A 17789-nucleotide genomic window follows, 5' to 3' on the forward strand; every position below is an offset into this window, starting at 1 on the left:
GTCCAGGACGGGGTCCCTGCTCGGACACACGGCTGTCATCTCGCTGTAGCGCGCAGGGGGCTTAGCTCATGGCAGGGTCCCCCTGTGTTAGTGGAGACCTGAAACACACACACACACGTTTACACACACACACACACACACACACATACGTTTACACAGACACACACACACACACACAGATACCAGCACACACACACACACACAGATACCAGCACACACACACACACACACACACACACAGATACCAGCACACACATAGACACAGACACACACATAGTCAGAAACGAGTGATTTCAGTCGTACAGTTTTCCAGTATACGCTCTCATGAGGCACAATGCACTAAAATAAACAGCATGAGCCTGTCAGAAAGACAGGCTTACATAATGCTCCAATGCACCCCGTACACCAAAATATCTTCTGTGATATACAGAAGGTCATCACAGAAAAAAAATGGTACTGTAAAAATGTGTTTTGGAGTTTCACTGTAAATAATACAATCATTCCAGCCATGTTACATGTAGCTATTTTTTACCTTTTTTTACCAACATTATTTGCAATTTGTCTGTGGAGAAGAGGAACCTCATCTCAGAAACGCGCCTGAATCGATCTGAACCTCACCTTCATGCGTGTGTGCCATGTGGGACGTGGCCTCTCTGTAGAACGTCCATTCTGGCTCCAGAAAAGCCCCCTCTGTCTGCATCTCCGTCAGTCAGGGGGGAGGACAGGTGGGGGGTCCCTGGTCCCTGGTCCCTGTACTCCCACTGAACACCTCTGAGATCAGTCCAGTTCACCTCCGAGAAGTGGCCAACAAGCCCCTGCCACCTGTTCTTTCTATCCAGAGTTTAACCAGGGAGACGCCAACCAGGATCAGCCAGTTTCCAGCATACTTCTCTGCTAGCTCTCTCTTTGCCGCTTTCACTCTCAATCTCTCTCTCCCTCTCCCTCTCTATCTCTCTCTCAATCTCTCCCTGGCTCTTTCTCTCTCTTAATCTCTCTCCCTCTCTCTCAATCTCTCTCTCTCTCCCCCTCTCCCTCTCTCTCTCAATCGCTCTGTCTTTCAGTTCTTAAAGGGCGACACTGTAGGCTCTCTCTCTTCTCCCTCCTTCTCTCTCTCCTGCACTTCTCTCTGTTTTTTGCTCTCTCCCTTCCTCCCTCACTCCTTGGACTTGCTGCTGAGATTAGCAGGAGCAGTCGCTAGCTGTCTTAATCACTAATTTAATCCTAATTTATTTGCGACTCCTAATCCTTTGTGCTGGAGGAACATCCATGTTTCTTACCTGAAAAAAGGACACACAAGAGACAGAAGAGAGAGATGAGACCGCGTTCTGGCCACAGGTAAAAAAGAAAAAAAAAGAAAAACAGAGGCAGGAGTAGGTGTGGCTTCCTCCTTCCACACCCACTGCCATGCCCACCACCACACCGACCTGTTGACCAAACACATTCTCCCTTATTGTGTGTGTGTGTGTGTGTGTGTGTGTGCATGATCATGTGTGTGTATGTATGCATGTGTGTGAGAGAATCAGGAGGTGATTAAACCAGCTTCTGAGGAAACCTCCTAATGAAGCACCTGGGGGGGGAGGAAGATGATGAAGACATGTGACCTCAGACATTTCCTGGAACAGTGTGTCCTGAGAATCACAGTGTCTGTTCCTCACCGAGGACGGCGGCTTAGGTCGTTCTGAGACACAGGGTATCTCACAGAGAGAGAGGCACGTAGGTCATTCTGAGACACAGGGTATCTCACAGAGAGAGAGGCACTAAGGTCATTCTGAGACACAGGGTATCTCACAGAGAGAGAGGCACGTAGGTCATTCTGAGACACAGGGTATCTCACAGAGAGAGAGGCATGTAGGTCATTCTGAGACACAGGGTATCTCACAGAGGAAGAGGCACGTAGGTCATTCTGAGACACAGGGTATCTCACAGAGGAAAAGGCATGTAGGTCATTCTGAGACACAGGGTATCTCACAGAGGAAGAGGCACGTAGGTCATTCTGAGACACAGGGTATCTCACAGAGGAAGAGGCACGTAGGTCATTCTGAGACACAGGGTATCTCACAGAGGAAGAGGCACGTAGGTCATTCTGAGACAGGGTATCTCACAGAGGAAGAGGCATGTAGGTCATTCTGAGACACAGGATATTTCACAGAGAGAGAGGCACTAAGATCATTCTGAGACACAGGGTATCTCACAGAGGAAGAGGCCCTTAGGTCATTCCGAGACACAGGGTATCTCACAGAGGAAGAGGCCCTTAGGTCATTCCGAGACACAGGGTATCTCACAGAGGAAGAAGCACGTAGGTCATTCTGAGACACAGGGTATCTCACAGAGGAAGAGGCCCTTAGGTCATTCTGAGACACAGGGTATCTCACAGAGGAAGAAGCACGCACGTAGGTCATTCTGAGCTCCATTAGAGCAGCCAGCATCTTCAATCAGACATCCACTCAAACACAACCGGGTCCCATCCAGCCGGCAGTAATGCCCACCAAGGACCGGAGGGAATCCTTCACCGCGAGCTGAACCCGAGGTGCGCTATCCAGGGACGTCACACCGTCTGGGGCAGCCGGGCGGTGCAGCGGGGAGCACGGTGATGAGAAGGTCCGGGGTTTGAGTCCCGGCCGGGGCCTTTCTGTGCGGATGTTCTCCATGCGTCCCTGTGCGTGGGTCTGACAGTCTGAAGACACGGCTGATCGGAGAGTCGAAATTGCCCGTAGGCGTGATTATACGAGAGAATGGCAATCTGTCCGCGGTGTTTCCTGCCTCTTGCCCAATGCATGCTGGGATATGCATGCAACGGGCAAGAGGCATTTTATTGCTAGTAAGGTCATGCCACCTGCAATAAGATGGTTAGATGATAAATGGATGTATGGACGGATGGATAATGCAGCCTGTGGCTTGGAAACTCAGAACTGGCCTCATGTATCATATATTATTTGCCACAGTGACAGCAGGGTCTCATTAGTTTGGAGATTTAAAGATAGAAAATAAAATCAGATTATATGCAGATGACACATTCTCATGTGAGATAGTGGCTCCAGACAGTGAGAGTGAGGGAGAGAGTGGGTGAGGGAGATTTAAAGATAGAAAATAAAATCAGATCATATGTAGATGACGCATTCACATGTGAGATAGTGGCTCCAGACAGACAGGGTTTTCCTGCATAGAGAAGTCTAGGTGTGTACCAAACCTGTCAGTGCCATAGCAAAAAAAGGAAACAAACGATTAAAACTACAGTTTGAATATTATTTATTATTATTTATGCAGCACAATTCAGCGCTTTGACAGTTGGAGAAAAGCAAAGACAGAGAGAGAGGGAGTGAGAGAGAAGGTGAGAGAGAGAGGGTGAGAGAGAGGGAGTGAAAGAGAGAGGATGAACGAGAGGGTGAGAGAGAGACAGAGAGGGTGAGAGAGAGAGAGGATGAGAGTGTGAGAGAGGGTGAGAGAGACAGAGAGAGGGAGTGAGAGAGAGGGAGAGAAGGTGAGAGAGGGAGAGAGAGAGGAGTGAGAGAGATGGAGAGAGAGAGGGAGAGAGAGAGAAGGTGAGATAGGGAGTGAAAGAGAGAGGATGAACGAGAGGGTGAGAGAGAGACAGAGAGGGTGAGAGAGAGGGTGAGAGAGACGGAGAGAGAGAGAGAGATGGAGAGAAGGTGAGAGAGAGGGTAAGAGAGGGAGTGAGAGAGGGAGTGAGAGAGAGAGATGGAGAGAGAGAGATGGAGAGAGAGAGTAAAACAACAGTAAGACAGCACTCATGGGCTCTGTGGGTGGGGCTGTCACATGCAGGGAGGCGTGGCTTGTTGCCGCTGCCACCCACCAATGAGAGCTGTGAATGTGAAAGCATGTGCCAGGCAAAAGCAACAGAACCCAGCACGTTCTTTAATCAATTGTTCTACAATTTTGAGCCAGAGATCGCAATGTACAGAAAGGTTTTCATTCACATTATTGTGAAATTAGACAGGGGCAGTCTAGCCACTGAGTTGTGAATTACATTAGCATATCTCTAGAGCAGACAGCCAACTGAAATTGATGGAGCAGGTAACTCCATACTTGTTATCTGGATGCCACGTAATGAGTGGGGTGACAGCAGCAGTTGGGAGATATGGCCTAAAATTGATATTGCAATATTTTTACTGAATAATATATGCTAAAATAAATATTGCAGACCAGCGTGGGTGGGATGGGGGGGGGGGGGGGTTAGCTAAATTAACCCAGGCCCAATCATGGAGCAGCAGAGTCCAATTATGCACAGGAAACAGCCATGCCAGCCAGGAATGCATCTGAATGACCATTTGAGACAGAGGAAGAGCAAGAGGGCTGAGAGAAAAGGACAGTGTGAGAGAGAGAGGGAGAGAGAGAGAGAGAGAGAGCTGGAGGAGAAAGATATGTAGAGGGAGGGAGAGAGAGAGAGAGAGAGAGAGAGAGAGAGAGAGAGAGAGAGAGAGAGAGAGAGAGAGAGAGAGAGAGAGAGAGAGATAAATAATACCGTAACATAGACAGTAGAGTAATCAGTAACCATGCTCTTCTGCATGCTCAATGACCAAAGCTGAACACACAGTTGGTGTTCCTGCTCAAATTACCATGTGAGAAAAATGATGTGCCCTCATCAGCAATCCTGAGACAGGTACACCCAGGTGTACCAGGGGACGACTGTCGTCAAGGACCCATGACAACTGGGAATCTTAAACAACCCAGGAACAACCCAATCTTAGTCCCAGGAGCAGCCAAAACACTCCTGAGACACGCTAGGGGCCTGCGTTTCTGAGAGAGAGTGTGAGTGTGTGTGAGTGTGTGTCTGTGTGTGTGTGTGAGAGAGTGTGTGTCTGTGTGTGTGTGAGTGTGTGCGTGGGTGTGAGAGAGTGTGTGTCTGTGTGAGAGAGTGTGTGTGTGTGTGTGTGAGAGAGAGTGTGAGAGAGTGTGTGCGTGTCTGTGTGTGTGAGAGAGTGTGTCTGTGTGCATGTGTGAGAGTGTGTGTGTGTGTGTATGCACATGTGTATGTGAGTGTGTATGTGATTGTGTCTCTATAAGTGTGTGCGTGCATGTGAGAGAGAGAGCACGAGTGTGTGTATGCGTGTGTGTATGCGTGTGTGTGTGTGTGTCTGTGTGTGTATGTGCATGTGTATGTGTGTGTATGAGTGTGTGTGCATGTGAGAGAGAGTAGGAGTGTGTGTATGCGTGTGTGTGTGTGTGTGTCTGTGTGTGTATGTGTATGCGTGTGTGTGTGTATGAGTATGTGTGTGTGTTCACCCACCTCCCTACCTGAGAACCTTGCACAGGTATTCAACTTCTCAGATAGACTGTGCTGTACTCACAGGCTGCAAGCTCTTAAAACAACTTATTTATTATTTACCTTTCTCCCACACCTCCTCTCTCATTCCTTTCTTACTCCTTCACTCTCACTATCACTCTCTCCTAAACATATCCTCTTCCATTTCCCCAGAGTGTGAATGTTACACATGCACTGTGTCCAAAGCAGATGTGGCAAACAGCACACAGGAATGTCGATACGCATATGCATACGTACATCCATAGCCCTGTCTTACTCCATATCTCCATAACCCTCCCTCTCCTTCACCATATCTTTCATCTCATCATATCCTTCCTGTCCCTCTCTCTTTCCTTTCTCTCACTCTCCCTCCATCTGTCTGTCCGTGTCTGTCCGGCTGGGCTGGAGGATATCAAAGGGGCCAACGCTCATGAATACTCCATTTCCCCGGCCTTCAAACGGGGTCGGCTCAGATGAATACGCTCTTATTGATCTCCGGGGTTAAAAAGGCTCATCGGTAGGGAAGAGGAAGGACAGGGTTTACGCAACACAAAGCAGGTGTACGCAACACAAAGCAGGTGTACGCAAAACAAAGCAGGTGTACACCACACAAAGCAGATTTACACCAGAAAACAGGTTGAGTAGATCACCACATTATTTTAAAAAATCAATCACACAATCATTCGATCAAACAATCAATTAATCAATCCATCTATCCATCAATTGATTGTTGAGCTTTTAATCCAGAATAAATAGTTAGTTAGTCATTGTATATCCCTTTAAATGTACCTTTTTTTCCTGACTGACAGATACGGATGTTAAAACTGCTTTGGAATTATGGAAAGAATGACAAATTAGAATGTCAAAATCGATATTGGAAATGAAAATAAGAGCAAGCGAACCTGGACATAACTGAAATGGGCGGTACAGAACGCCGCAGACCTCGAGAGACCCAGAGAGGGAGACGTAGTGAATCACTCCAGGCTCACCCTGGCCTGGCAAGTCGCTCGGTTGCCTGGCGACACACTAAGTATGTTTGTGTGGCCAAGGAACTGGGGCATTAACCAGCCAGTGGAAAGTTAAGAGCGCGATATCCACCCAGCATGACCTACTGGATTCTATCAGAGAAAGGTTTAGATTGACTACATTAGGCCAGCAGAAGGTAAAAAAAAAAGAAGAAGGACATTTTGAAATAAAGCTTTTAACCTGAGAAATGTATAATTCTTGTTGTTAAGAATATATACAGAAGTACATAATATTTGTGTGTGTGTTTTATTTTTTACCCTAAAGGTTTTTAATGTAAGGTGCAGTATTGAATCAAATTTGCATAGTCCTTTTAGTTGTGCCAATATGCAAATTAAAGACAACTGTTCAGTTACATTTTGGCATATAGTTCAGGAGAGGTCAGTAACAGAGGGGGGTGCCAGTATTCCCTTCACGATTTGGGCAGAGAATTTGCAAGACAGACAGCCAAGCTCACAAACAACCCCGCACTTCCGCTCAAAACAAAACCAGAAAAACGTGAAAGCCCTCTTGGGAAAGTACAGAAATCACACAGACATCAGCAGATTCTTGTTAAAAAAAATTTAAAAAATCTGATTTAGTATTTGACACCTTCTTCCCTCTCATTATTATTTGGCCATGGTAACTAATGACAACCAGCTGAAATGCATTGTGGGAATTCAGCACCCAACCCTTAACACTTACAGTAACTTCATTAACACGCCTTCCAATGACAGCTTGTGTAGCACCTCTGAATCTCTGCTGCTCACGAGTCTGGTCACCCAGACGGAGGCAAATATCATTCACTCACCCAGGCAGACACTGGGGCCTCTGGGGTGGCTGCGGTGGGGGTGGGGGTGGGGGTGGGGGCAGTTGGGGCTACGAGCTGAAATGAGGATGAGGTGAAAGCCCTTCCTTTCTTTCGGCACCTACGACCCAAAGACACAAGGTTCTGCATTCAGTAAACACTGTTTTCCATATTTACAGTGGGCTAGCTCAACTAAGAGAGGGGGGGGGGGGGGCAAGGCTCCCCTTTCCATCCACAACAACAACAACAACAGAAATAGAGAGGAGAGAGAGAGAGAGAGAGCGAGAGAGAGAGAGAGAAACTTTTGTCTGACAGACACAGCCATGGGTACACAAAGCTTCTCTCTGTGTCCTAATTAAGACATGTGTGGAGAATAAGGACCAGGACTGAAAGGAAAACAAGAAGAATGGAGTGAGGGGTAGAGAGGCAGAGCGGAGGAGGGTGGAAGAGCGAAGGGGCTATTCACTGGGTAATCCTCCAATAAAAAACACTGCATCGCACCTGACCATCGACACGTACAACCATGTCCACCAGCCCTGTGTCCGGGCTGTCAGATTAGTCATGTGACTGAGTACCAGCCAATGAGCAACTTTCCTCAACATGTACAGCGCTGTACACTGGTACTGTATACACACCTGGGACTACAGCACAGTACAGGTATATACCGTATTCTCAGTGATGAAGTACTGTGAGCACATGCACAGGTTGAATATTGTGGAGAAATTCAAATTATTCATTTAAAAAAGAGAAACTTTCATATATTCTAGATTCATTACACATAAAGTGACATATTTCAAGCCTTTTTTTGTTATCTCGATTACGGCTTACAGCTGTACATGAAAATCCAGTCTCTCAAAATATTAGAATATCACATAAGACCAATAAAAAAAGAATTCATAATACAGAAATGTCGACCCTCTGAAAAGTACGTTAATTTATGCACTCAATACTTGGTCAGGCAGTCATGGGGAAGACTGCTGACTTGACAGTTGTCCACAAGACACTTGTTGTCTCCCTCCACAAGGAGGGCAAGCCACAGAAGGTCAGTGCTGAAAGGGCTGGCTGTTCGCAGAGTGCTGTATCAAAGTATATTCATGGCACGTTAACTGGAATTAACTTTGGAAAAGTGGTAGGAAAAGGTGCACAAGCAACAGGGATGACCACAGCCTTGAGAGGATTGTCAAGCAAAGCCGATTCAAGAAGGAGCTTCACAAGGAGTGCATTCCTAGTGTCAAGCCACTCCTGAACCAGAGACAATGTCAGAAGCGTCTTACCTGGGCTAAGGAGAAAAAGAACTGGACTGTTGCTCAGTGGTCCAACATCCTCTTTTCAGATTAAAGTAAATCTTGCATTTCATTTGGAATCAAGGTCCCAGAGTCTGGCGGAAGAGTGGAGAGGCACAGAATCCAAGTTGCTTGAAGTTCAGTGTGTCAAGTCAAGTTTCCACAGTCAGTGATGATTTGGGGTGCCATGTCATCTGCTGGTGTTGGTCTACTGTGTTTTATCATGTCCAGAGTCAACACAACCTTCTACCAGGAGATTTTAGAGCTCTTCATGCTTCCGTCTGCTGACAAGCTTTATGGAGATGCTGATTTCCTTTTCCAGCAGGACCTGCCCACAGTGCTAAAACTACTGGTAACTGGTTTACTGACCATGGTATTACTGTGCTTGATTGGCCAGCCAACTCGCCTGACCCAAACCCCATAGAGAATCTAGACAATACAGACGAGCTGAAGGCCGCTATCAAAGCAACCTGGGCTTCCATAACACCTCAGCAGTGCCACAGGCTGATTGCCTCCATGCCATGCCACATTGATGCAGTAATTTGAGCAAAAGGAGCCCACCAAGTATTGAGTGCATAAATGAACATACCTTTCAGAAGGTCGACATTTAGTTTAGATTCCAGGATGTATTATAAATCCTTTTTTTTTATTATTGGTCTCAAATAATATTCCAAAATTTTGAGATACTGGATTTTTATATGAAAGTTTCATTTTTTGAATTAAATTACGGAAGAAAATTAAGATGCACCAGTACTCTATGTTCAGGGTTGAAGTGCCCTCCACAATGTTATACTACACTTGGGGCTAACGTCATGTAAATATACACTCAGGGTTAAAATTACTCCACATAAAATAGGCCTACATAAATTATGTATCCAAAGATAAGAGCTCCAAGTCTTTTATTACATAATCTATTCAACTCCACGACCCTAATTTACCCTAGTAACACATATGGCTACGGTATCGTGATACATACTTCACTGCGACAGCACTGACGCTTAGAAATCTGACCCGTCGTGCAGGCGCTGGGTGCTAATGGCGCCGTAAGTCGAGCCCAGATAAGCACTTCTACCCAGCTAATAAATAAATCACAAAATTTTGTTCGGAGCCATGAGCCGGCTGTGCCCAATGACAACAGCGGCTTTCGCTTCCTAAGTGTGCGGTCGCGGCGCGCTCATCCCGGAAACACAGAACGTGTTGCTTTGATTGCTGCGGTCCGCTTTTCCCCAAAATGCGCACAACGAAAGCATGCGATTTTTAACGAACTTTGACAGAGGACGCAACCCTGGTCATGGATACCCAATATTAACTGTGATGGAACGGTGGGCGTGATAGGCCTACGATGCCATTTATGATACGCCAACGCCTTTACCTTTCTCAGTGGATTAACAGGATGAAGGAGAGTGGCAAAGCATAACAGTAGCGCAATGCTGTAAACTCACAATAGGTCATATAAGAAATAATTTTTTTAATGTCATTAATTCAGCACAATAAAACGCTATGTGTTGATTTAACTCCAACACAGTTTAGATTCCAGGAGGGATAATGTACACTATTATAGCGTGTTTTCAACAGAAAACATAGAATAAAACCAGTCATTTGGTGATCTACAATGTTAAATCCAAAATATTGGTAATCAAGGGAACAAAGAGAGGGGAAGCAAGGCATTACCTTCCCTGAGAAATCTAGAAAAAATAAAATGAGGCTGTGGATGAGTGTTCAAATATTATTTACATAACACATCGGCAAAAGGTGAATACACTGTCCACTCTGACTGCATGTCTGATACAGATGACAAACGTTGATACAAGGAACGACATCAGGATTCAGCACATCCCACTGAATCACAAGCACAATCCAGGGCTGGTGTTTCTAAAGTGTCTGGCAGCAGGTGTAGCTGGTGTGAGAGGCACTCGCCCAGTGTGAGATCTGAACCCGAGCTCCACACTCACCAAAAGACTCCATAGAAGAACGCATTACCATGGAGCTAAACTGCCCATAGCAAAGGGTAATGTTATTTTGAACCTGCATTGTGTTGCCAGTGAATGCTTACTAGCTGTGTTATTCGCCATGCTTACAAGCAGTGACATCACTGTGCACCCTGCTCCTGCCGATTGGCTGAAGCTAAGCAGGTGTGAGTTTGGTCAGTACTTGGGTGGGAGACCTCCTGGGAAAACTAAGTTGCTGCTGGAAGTGGTGTTGGTGGGCCAGTAGGGGGCGATCTTCCCTCTGGTCAATGAGGGTCAATGAGGGTCTGTGAGGGTCTGTGAGGGTCTGTGATGGGGGCATTGTGCTGTCAAGAGATGCCATCTTTCAGATGAGAAACCAAGGTCCCGACACTCTGTGGTCATTAAAGATCCCGGCACTCTGTGGTCATTAAAGATCCCGGCACTCTGTGGTCATTAAAGATCCCGACACTCTGTGGTCATTAAAGATCCCGACACTCTGTGGTCATTAAAGATCCCGACACTCTGTGGTCATTAAAGATCCCAAGACACTCTTTTCAAAGAGTAGAGGGTTCCCCAGTGCCCTGGCTAAATTTCATACCTGGCTCTTTCTACCTGCCACCTAATCATCCAGATTTAATTGGCAAAAAAAAAAAAATTCTCTCCCTCGCCACCTCAGCTGGTGTGTGGTGAGCAGTCTGGTGCAAAATGGCTGCTGTTGCATCACCCAGGTGGGTTCTGCACATTGGTGGTGGTTGAGGTGAGTTCCCCATCATCACTGTAAAGCGCATTGAGCTAAAAGCATTATATAAATGCATTATTATTAGTAAACTACACCTGCTACACAGCTTAACTGCATCCTCTGCATCCCTCAAAGTGGATTACCTGCTAGTTTAATACCTGAACTGTTACCATCTGAACCGATAGGTGTCCCCCTATAGCCAAGATCCTCCAGAGATTTCTTCCCATCAGGGAGTTTTTTTCTCGCCAACTGCTACTAGGGAGTTGTTTACCTCATATGCTATTTGGGGGCTTAGGGCTAATATTTCCCATGCTTCTTCCCTTCTGTTTACTCTGTAAATGCTCTATGTCTACTGTGAAAAGTGCTATACAAATAAAAATGTATTAATTGATTGATGAACTTGAGCCAGACCTGCCCCCTCTTTTTGGGCCTATAGTCATTACTTTATGAATATGGACCCAGATCTTTCATTCATTTTTCACTCACCTACCTGTACACTTCATTAATTTACATTTTCCTTTAAACGGACAAAAAAGGGTCGCTGTAAAGACACTGGAGACAGGACTCTGTATCCAGACTGAATATTCTGTCCTCGTCTTTCATGATGTGATCACAAATAAACCCCACAAAAAGTGATTTCCGTTTCATTGTGGCCCATTAATCTATTCCACCGCTTCAAAGGGCCTTTGGTCTCACTAATAGAATCCCAGTCGGAATGTTTTTTGGTTGTTGTGGTTTTCTTCTCTTTTTTTAAGTCCATCTAATGAGCCCATCAAAGGCCTGAAGAAACCGGGATACGGGCCGTTTATTCCGGTTTATTCCGTCTTTACGCCTTCTCCCGTTACTGCGGCTCAGCACACACGCACAGCGGATTCCCATTTCCCAATGCAAATTGTCAGTTCAGTTCAGTTCAGTTCAGTTCAGTTCAGTTCAGTTCAGTTCAGTTGTAGCAGCCTTACATGATAGCTGTTTCACAGAGACAGTCACAAAGATGCTTTGCAGTTGAAACAGGGTAACAGACGTGCAGGCCTGAACCCTGAAAGAGCAGGAATGTGAGTTAAAAGTGGGAAGACATCTTGGGAGGAGCCCAGCTATAGCTATCCCCTGCTGGCTGGCCGAGTGAATCTGCGTCAGGTTTTTGGACGGACGAAAAGCTCAGCGAATATTCAGAAATCACATTCTTCTCCTCAAAACAGACCTCAGGTCCTGTACACACCACAGAAGGGTGATGGCTTCCCGTTTTCCATTCCGTTTTGGCACATTGAACAGGTTTTGTTCATTAAAATGCACACAAAGCCATTTAAGTAATTTCCGCATCAGATGATTAGACACAATGAAGCAGATGCACGTATGTTTTCACTGCAGCTGTGAACCACTGGAACAGCTGGTTTCAGTTTTCTGTTTTGGCCTTCTGACGCTCCCTATCAGTGGGATAGAACAGCCTTCTCCAAACTGGGATTCAAAGAAGCCGGCAACACCGCCGGCAACACCAAAAACTCAAGTGGGCTTCACTGGCAGGGAAGGGACCAAGAGGGTGAGTTGAAGGGGGGAGGGAGGCAGGAGTACGTCCCTAAATTTCCAATATTAAAATAGATTTGGAGTGGGGGAGAGGTAATGTACACGTAGTACAAGAAAATGAAATCATATGACTATTTGCTATCAAACAAAACACGGGACACTGGCTCAAAGGGCACACACCTGTATGCTGCTTACGTCAAAGTCAAGCAGAGGAAAGGTCAATTTTACAAATTGCTTCAAGACGCTGCTTTTTAAAGTGCGTCACAAAATTTGTTAATCCCCTTAAGTGCAAGGTTGGTGAGGTGCAGTACTCATCTCCTAGAAGGTGTGCAGCAAATCAGTAACTTACAATACCTTCTGCTCTTGGGGTTTAAGGCTTTAAGGCATGAGAGGCCCCTCAGTTCAGTTGAAAATATGACATTATTCGTAGCACTCCTGTTATACAGGGCCGACAGCCAATCAACTGACAGGTGTTCCCCGGTCCCCTCATGGAGAGCTGGTCGAAATATGACAGGGTTTTGTACAAATGTTATTCTTGTACAGTACAAGATATACGTTTCATCATATTTACATTTCAGCAATGCATGAAACTCTAAAATGCTTTATCATAACATAAAGTAGAATGTTAAATGTATGGGGAAATAACTTATATCGAGTAGAGGAACCCAAAAAGGCTTTGAAAACAGTGTTGGCATTGGAACGGCAATGGTTCGAAACGTGGAAACAATACATCTACAAGTGCCGCTTAGTGCGACATACCACAAGGACTGACTAATAAGGAAATCCTTACTCCACATTCTCAAAGAGCATCGAGCTCATTCAATATCTTACAAGTCGACTAAATCGCCAAGATTAGCTTGTATAAATATCACAGGAAACGCTAATTTGTGTACAGCTCGAAGTTCGAAATTGGCATCACATTTGCAAAGGTGTATTTCTTTGCGTAAAGACCTCAAATTCATTGACACAGGAAAATATAATAGATGGACAGTACAATATTTTGGATGTGTGTTGGCTACATACTCCCAATAGTGTGTGTGTGTGCGTGTGTGAGCAGGGAAAAACTAGAGACAGTGCGCGTGCGTTCGCGCCCGTGCATATGACAATTGCACCAAATACAACATCCGGAAAGTACGAAAATACCTGTAGAACCATTATACATATACATGTACTATTAATAAAAGCCTATTAATATGTATGTAATTCCACATACATATAAAGTTAAAATCTAAGTACTGGATCTGTTGTATTGAGAAGACCATTGAGTAACTGTGAAAAGATAATCAAACATCATATCTGGGCCTACTATTTAATACACATGAAATTATTTTTTCCACATTTAAAATTTGAGAAGAAATATAATTTAGAGTTTTAACATTGATATATACTTCAGTATAAACTTATCATTTCCAACCAGAGTTATTTGCAGCCCTGTAATATCATCACATTTGAAAGTGAATGTGATAAGCCAAGCGAAATATCATGTTTTTTCTGTACTTACTCTACGGCGTTGATTGGCGAAAACTACAAAATGTGCATGAGGGTTTAAAAATAATAACTGCATGATCAATCAGCATTCTACCGTATTGTGATAATTGTCCCTACGAAACGCTACTTCGGGAGATGAGATTAGCAAATGTGCAAGATTAGCCAGATAGCTACGAACTGGATGCGAAAATAAAAGGACGCAATCAGGCTCTCCTACCTTGCTGAAATGCTCGCACGGGAAACACAGACTTTCAGGAAGGCGATTCGAGGCAATTGATAGGCTTCATTTTATTTCATCCCCCGTTGTGAATGAATTTCTGTGTCTCCTCCGCTTCTAGGCAACCTCCAGCTCACAATCGTGTTAGGTGATGTAAGCCAGAATGCTATCTAATGACTTGCAGACTCCATGAACGACAGTTCTGTTAACTTATCACGAACTGAAGTGGGCTGGGCTTGACCACAAATGTAGCCAATGGGAATCTGATGGGCCTCTCCTTTGATTGCTTATTATTTGTTCTACTTAGGCGTTTTAAAGGGACTCGTTTCATTTTGGCTTAGGATGCGTATGAGGTCACCATGTTCGCATCGAGAAACCACTACTATTTGTGCCATATTTATAAATAACAGGCTCGTTTGTTTCTACTATGGTCTGTGAGGCGGCCTGACAGACCAGAGACTCCCGGCCAATGCAAGATTATTATTATTACGCACCCAGTGTCAGTCAAATAGTAGTATCTGCTCCAACCACAATGACACGGGAGCTATCCAAGGTGCTGGAGAGTTGGAAAAATAGGATCATGGAAGCGAATTTATAGCTATATTATATTGATTTTCCGACTGCAGCTTGAATTGCTTTCTGTCAACACAAAAAATATAGGCTACCAGCCAAGGCATTTTATTTCCATAGGCCTACATTTACTTTTAATGCCGGTGCTACTTTCCCTGAATTAGCGTATGCAGGTAGCAATTCGTTAGAACTTCCAAATTTCACAATTTAATCAATGGCCCATGAACAGTTTTCGACACATTTGATATGTCCGTGTTAAGTATTATTTCTTTATCCTCGCAGCGAATCATAATCATAATGTATTTCCTGGTGAAACATTCTCTTTCGAAGTCCAAACTACGCCCTCAGTTGCCCGACCCACAACAGCTAAGGGTAGGAGAGTGTTTAAGTGGGCACTTGAAGTTATTCTTGGAGCGGGCAGCCTCTTGAAGCGGATTAGGGTTCAATTATTTAAAAAGTCGGAAAGATTTTCCGTCCTGCTGACGGAAATAGGTCCCAGACATTTAATTGAATTGCACACAAATGCAGGAAAAGAAACAAAGCCCTCATGTTACGAGTGGCTTTTCAGAATGCCATGGGAGGTCAAAAAGTGATCTCTCAAATGAAGCCATGTCAACCAGGCTTCCACCACGAATTCCCCTACAAACTTGTCTTTTATCGTTAGTAATTTTCGTTTCAACTTTCTTAGTTTGAGCAGAGATAAGTTTTGCATTACTACCCCAAGTTTACATTATTGTATTGAATTTCAATGGATTTTGATGCATTATACTGAAACAGTCCGAAAGATCCCGCTTGCATAAGAAACTACTGGGGTGGGGAGGCATTTAGGATCAGGAATTTATCGACTTTAATTTCTTCTTAATTTCTATTTAATTTATTTCTATTTTTCACTTCAGCAATGTATTTATACATTAATCTGCCAGTTCATTAGGTACACCTGCTTGTTAATGCTAATAGCCGGCTCCACCAAACAGCACACCATGTGGCTGAAAAATATATACACTCACTGAGCACTTTATTAGGAACATCCATACACCTACTTAATCACGCGATTATCTAATCAGCCAATCGTGTCAAAGCAACGCAAAAAATCATGCAGATATGGGTCAGGAGCTTCAATTACTGTTCACGTCAACCATCAGAATGGGGGATGTGATGCAAGTGACTTTGACCGTGGAACGATTGTTGGTGCTAGACAGGGTGGTTTGAGTATCTCAGAAACGGCTGATCGGCTCCTGGGATTCTGATTTAAGTCTAATAAATACCTAATAAAGTGCTCACTGAGTGTAAATCATGCAGGCATGGTGAAGAGATAAGTTATAGTTCTTGTTCGGGCAAACCTTAGAATGGGCAAGATCTTGAGACCTACGTGACCATGACCTAGGCATGACTGCTGGGGCGAGACCTGGCGGGCCGAACACGTCCGCCCTCCTGGGATATTTACTCTCTACAAGCGTCTGGAGTCATGACTGGGGTGTCAAACAAAGAACATCCAGTAAGCAGTGGCTCTGAAAACACAAAGCAAACAGAAACGGCACACGCGCTCGACTAACCACCTTTTACAGCTGGTGTGTCACAGGTTGCAGACATTTAATTGAATTGCACACAAATGCAGAAAAAAAAAAAAAAAAGAGTTAAGAGCGGCTTTTCAGAGTGCCATGGGAGGGGGCATAGCCTCTGTGGTGACCTGTTTGCATGTCCCCCCCCCCCCCAAATATCTCTCAAATTAAGCCACGTCAACCAGGGTTCCACCACAAATTCCCCTACAAACCTGAAACTCTGAAAGCACAACAATGTTGAAGCTGGAACCCCTGGTCCCGGGACAGGGGTTGCAAATTAGCCACGGCTAGAAACCTGTATGCATGGCATCTACATCTGCATTTGTCCCTGTTAAATAAATAAATTAAAAAAATGTTTTTTAAAAGATGGGCTACAGCAGCAGAGGACAGCGCTCCCGCCAGCTAAGCACAGGAAGAGGAGGCTACAGCGGACGTACGGTTATCAAAACTGGACAACCGAAGACTAAACCAAAGAAAAACATTGCCTGGTCTGACAAATCTCAATGTCTGCTGCAACATGCAGATGGTGGGGTCAGAACTGTTCATGGACACAAATTCTGCCTCGTGCCAACAGTGCAGGCTTCTGCTAGTGGTGTAATGGTGCGGGGGAAGTCCTTACACACAGATTAGGGCCCGTAATACTGAGCATCATTTGAATGCCACATCATTCCCAAGCATTGTTGCTGACAATTTGTGGCCACAGACTACCATTTTTCAAATGGATACTCCCAGGAGAATGCACCATGTCACAAAGCACACATCATCATAAGCTGGCTCCATGAACACGACACCTCAAATGAGCAGGAACGGGTGGGTCCCAGCATGAATGCAAGGCCAAGAAACTGCTGTAGCCTATCCACTTAAGAGTTATGATGCTCTTCTGCATGCCACAGTTGTAATGTGTGGTTATTTGTGTTGCTGTCACCTTCCTGTCACCAGTCTGGCCCTTCTCCTCTGACCCCTCATTAACAAGGCGTTTCGGTCTGCAGATCTGCTGCTCACTGGATTTTTTTTTTTTTGCATCATCCTTTGCAAACTCTAGAGACTAGTGAACATGAAAATCCCAGGAGATCAGCAGTTTCTGAGATACTCAAACCACCCTGTGAGCCAACAACAATCATTCCACGGTCAAAGTCACATTTTTTCCCACTCTGATGGTTGATGTGAACATTAACTGAAGCTCCTGACCCGTATCTATATGGTTGTATGCATTGCACTGCTGCCACACAATTGGCTGATTAGATAACTGCATGAATAAGTAGGGGTAATAAAGTAAAAATGTTCCTAATAAAGTGCTTGGTGAGTCTACAAGTACTTTTGTAGACGTATGCAATGGCAAAACAGACAACAGATTTCCTCCAGAGATATAGTAAGTAAACAATGGACATTCTATTAA

The 17789-nt window shown here is 44.8% G+C and overlaps 1 long non-coding RNA gene across 1 annotated transcript; it reads right to left on the reverse strand.

The window, feature by feature from the left end:
- Position 1: 1 nt before the first annotated feature.
- LOC133141098 (uncharacterized) lies at positions 2–14399 on the reverse strand. The gene is made up of 3 exons (XR_009710049.1): positions 14265–14399; positions 619–1277; positions 2–98 (listed from the first exon to the last, which is right to left on the reverse strand). It is a non-coding gene; the product is annotated as an uncharacterized LOC133141098 (long non-coding RNA).
- Positions 14400–17789: the final 3390 nt, after the last annotated feature.

Source organism: Conger conger, chromosome 11 (assembly GCF_963514075.1).
Source record: "Conger conger chromosome 11, fConCon1.1, whole genome shotgun sequence".
In the NCBI taxonomy this organism is placed as follows: domain Eukaryota; kingdom Metazoa; phylum Chordata; class Actinopteri; order Anguilliformes; family Congridae; genus Conger; species Conger conger.